Below are 4,911 nucleotides of genomic sequence, written 5' to 3'. Positions count from 1 at the left end.
ATCAAAGACTAAGTCGAATACTTTAGGTGAGTACAAATATATTTCTTAAGTATGCACCTGTGTATTATTCATATGCGTTCAAAAAAATGCCAGGTTAAGTTTTTTGTATGTAATAAAGGAGTATGCCGTAAAGGAGTAGAGCAACTTCTGCAAAAAAGCGTTCGACTAACTCAATCGGCGTTTAGTTACAAGTACGCGCTATCAAGCCTAAAAACTCGTATACTTTCTACCTACTTTTCGAACCAATATAGATATAAACTAAAAGCTTATTTATATAAAATAATAATAGTATAAACAATAATTTTCAAAAGAAATTTTTTTATCATATAATGATTTTTTGAAACGATGTTTTAAAATTGTTTAGCTTATAAGAAACTTAAAATAAAGGAAATAAACATTTAAAAGTTTTTAAATTTTTACGCGTAAATTTTAATGCGTTTTTTTCTAAAAACAATTAAACTTAAACTAAAAAACTAAAACTATAAAACTAAAACTAAAAACTACCCTCTGTCTAAAAAATATTTTTTTGATTGGTTATAGAGTTGCGACTGTTTTTGATTGGTTATAGAGTTGCAAAAAAAAACTTTGTTTTTTGACAACGTTAATTAGCACAAATTCGATCAGTTTGCGAAGCGCTAATAAAGTTAAGAGAATTCATTTTAACAACACGGATCCTGAAACGATTATAATAATGTTAAAAAGTATTCTTTTTTTTATAATTAATATTACTATTAATAGTAACAGCAAGCGTTGATAACTAACTTGAATCACAGCAGTACTATCATTTTGATAAGATTTGAAATCTTATCAAAAATCATGTTCTGATAGAAAAATTAGTCAGATAAATCTAGCAACCACAAGGATTTTAGCTGATACTTAAATCATAAATTATATTCTTTTGTCTAACGAAGGGAAAGCCGGGTATTAGCAAAAAGAAAAAGATGACTAACTGTTTATAAAAACACACAAAAACAACTAAAGAGAAAATGCTTACTCCTTAGTTGTTTTTTTTAAACAGCACTATAAAACTGTTGTTTAAACAACACTATAAAACTAAAGCAGTTGTACATCACATATTTAACTAATGATTGTCGCTAGAGCCCAGTGGGCATGCGTCGTCCGGGGGACGTCTGGACGTCCAACGGACGTTCTCCAGACAACGCGTGCCCACTGGGAGTATTATTTTCTTGTTACCCCCCCCCCCCCCCAGCAGTACTGTCTTGTTAAATTTTTACAAAAAAATAATTAACTTTTCAAAAATAAAAAAGAATATATATTTTTCTTCTCGTTTTAGTCTTAATGTTTTGGAAATCTCGTTTTGTCTAAGTGACTTATTAAGCCATGTCTATTTAAATTATGTTTAGTTATTCCAGTGACGCAATAATCTGGCGCAAAAAGTAACGCTTTGAATCAGATTTTTTTACATAGAGAATTTATTTATGAAAAAATTGTATATTGTATAGTTAATAGTTATATATAATTGTATAGTTGTATATTTTATAAATTTCTGATTTAAAAACATTTTTGGTCATCTGATTGATTTTCTGATTATTTATTTAAAATTATGTTAATCTTATTTATGTAGGTACCCTCATATTTATGTAGGTACCCTCATATTTATGTAGGTGCCCTCATAAAAAAATGTTATTTTTATAACTAAACCAATTCCATGATATAGGTGTTATTAATGATATAGGTATTATTGGTGAATTTCGATACCAAGTTTATAATGAAAAAAGCACTTTCGCTAAAAGACTAAGATATCAATTTTTAAGGTAAAAAAATATAGTCAATTTCTTAAGAGCGAATTTCTGTAAAAATCAGGCAAAAAATATAAATTTTTAAGAGAGACCTTCTAATATTTGAAAATTTTTTTATATGCTGTTACTTATTAAAATTATTATTAGTTCATAATAAAAGTAAATTATTGAAATAGTGTCTAAAACACTATAAAAATTAAAATTAGAAGAAACTATTTACTTTCAATAGGTGTTTCACCTAATTATTATTTATAGGCTAGTTTAAAACTAAAAAATAAATAAATATGATATGTTTACCTAAATGGGTAAACTAAACATATCGGCATCTAAAAATATCATGCTTCAAAAGTACTGTAAACCGGGGTTACTCTGAACGTATTTGAGATATTTTTACTTGCTCTTCTTTCACTATTGACAATATTTGTAATTTAACAAAATGAATATAGGGGCTAAGGTTGACTCTTACATATTTCAAATTCAAAATAATATTTAAATAAAAGGATTTTGTATAATATTAATTTAAATAGTCATTCAAAGTTACCCCACAAATGGGGTAACTTTGAATGCGTTTTTTTATCAAAGCAAAACATATTTAAAAATGCATTGTATTGTTAAAAATTTAATAAAAACAACAGTCTAGCTTCACATTAATTTATTATTGCTAAAATAATATAATATTATTTCATAACAAACACCTATTTAGTATTTTATTTTGTTTTAATGGGTATGTTTTAAGTGGACAGCATTAAAAAAGTCTCATTTACATCAGTTTTACTAACAGACCATGCAAGCGGAACATCTTTACATTTTGCCAAAAAATCCTCAAAAAAAAAAAATTTTTTTAAATGGCAAAAGTAACTTTTAATCCCTTTGAGCCTGCTTTTCTCTTGATATCAACATGAAACAATTGTTAAACTACATTAATTACTGCTTGGCTTACTAAAATTACAACTACCATCTGGCAAATGATTGAAGATGATACTTATATCTAATGGGTAAATCCCATATTTCTTTCAAAACTACTGAGCTACTAAGTTGCTGATCACCTTTTGATCTGACAAATACAATGTTTATAAGTAAAGAAAGAACAAAGGAGATTTATTTTTTGTAATCGTCGGTGCTTTTTTTGGAACAAGAGGTTTTCGATTAATCAAGTATTTTCCTCTAATGCTTTTTAGGAGGTCCATAAAATGCAACATTAAGAGGTTGCAATAAATGGGTAGAGTTACCAGTTATATAGCAAGATACTGCTTTCTTTGCAACAAGATACTATTTTCTTTAGTAAATTCAAGTACCTTTTCACTGTAGAGATTGTTTTGATTACAACTAATAGAAACTTTAGTTCTTACAATTTGACAAACAACAATAACAAACCAGTCAAAAAAGTGAAGAGAATCAAACCGTCCTGACTTTAATTGTATTGTACATTAGGTGGTCCATTTTCGGTCCTTGTTGTCTATAAATGGTCAGCTTTATAAACATAACTGGAGACAATTTAACTAGAGGCACTAAACATGATTGATGTAACATAGCATGTTATACAATTGCTAATTTTTGTATATTTGTAAAAACTATGGATTTTCCATGTGTTTTCAGATTAAGTTTTTAAACTTTGTTATACAAAGTGGCAACTTGCATCCAATAAACATCTAATAATGTTTTCATTTTATAATGTTTATTGTTACCATAAAATTTGAAAACTAGCACTCAGTATAATTTATATACTGCCGTGTATCAATTTTTTTTTCGTATAAACGTGGGATAGTACTGCTATGAAATGCTAAACAAAAACAAATTTAAATATGAATAAAAGTACTTTCAACAAATTTAATTCAATACAATATTGTACACACACATATTATATGACATATTTTTTATACAAGATTTAAAATTTATTAGTGTTCTGCAAAAAAACTACACAGACACACACAGAAATATACATACATACATACATACATACATCATACATACATACATACATACATACATACATACATACATACATACATACATACATACATACATACATACATACATACATACATACATACATACATACATACATACATACATACATACATACATACATACATACATACATACATACATACATACATACATACATACATACATACATACATACATACATACATACATACATACACATTAGCACATTCAGAAATAAAGTGTGTGTGTTATTTACTGTTTATACGCATGATATTTTAATTTTTATTCATAATAATATTATATATAATACATGTATGACAAAGGAAATTTTTAAGTTGTTTCATGTTTTTGACTATTTATGTAGTGGAGTTACTTTAAACCTTATTCAATGCGAAAAAATGTATTCAATAAAGTATGTTATGCTAAAGCAATGGAACATAACTATAGATTTGTTTATAAATTTTATCATTTTTATATCTTTAGATTTTACTTAATTGCTTAATAAATCTATAAACAAAAGTTATGAAACTTTGACAACAAGCTGCTACACTAGTTGAGGCAGTGTACAAAGTATTCTGACTAATTATTTTGAGAAAAATATCCGAAATATTTAATTTGTTTTTTAAGTAACAATAACAAGTGATAAACAAAGTAAAACTTCAAATAATCAAAATATAAACTATTTTTAACACTTTGATGTTTAAGGTTTGAACAGTTTCATATAAATTTTTGCCATAATTACAACTTGAAAAAAAAATATCTTGGTCAGTTTGTGAAGACTTCTTGAAGAACCAAGATTTACTACGATGAAAGGTCAATACTCATATTTTAGAATAAACTTTTACTGTAGACTCATGGTTTTATTCATTATAAAGTCGAAAAAATTGCGCAAATTGACTATAACTCTGTTTTTTAGTGAAATTTTAAGCCTATCCTTTTAATTTATCATAAATATGTGAAGTTCTAAACTAGCCAATAAACAGTAATTAAGTAAAATACCTATTAAATAGTATATATTTTGTCCTATTTTTAAGTTAAAAAATGCTTTTGAAACTATTTGGTCAATACTCCTATAAATGTTGTCAAACCTTAAAGTCAAGGTTTTCTGTTTTACTAAAAACATTTTGTTAAACTTTAAAGTCCGATATCTAAATTTTCTGTTTTACTGAAAACTGGCAAAAGTTATTTAGCTTGGCTATGTTTC

This window comes from Hydra vulgaris, chromosome 12 (genome assembly GCF_038396675.1).
Source record: "Hydra vulgaris chromosome 12, alternate assembly HydraT2T_AEP".
NCBI lineage: Eukaryota > Metazoa > Cnidaria > Hydrozoa > Anthoathecata > Hydridae > Hydra > Hydra vulgaris.
The sequence above is the reverse complement of the archived record's forward strand: the minus strand, read 5'-3'. Positions refer to the sequence as shown.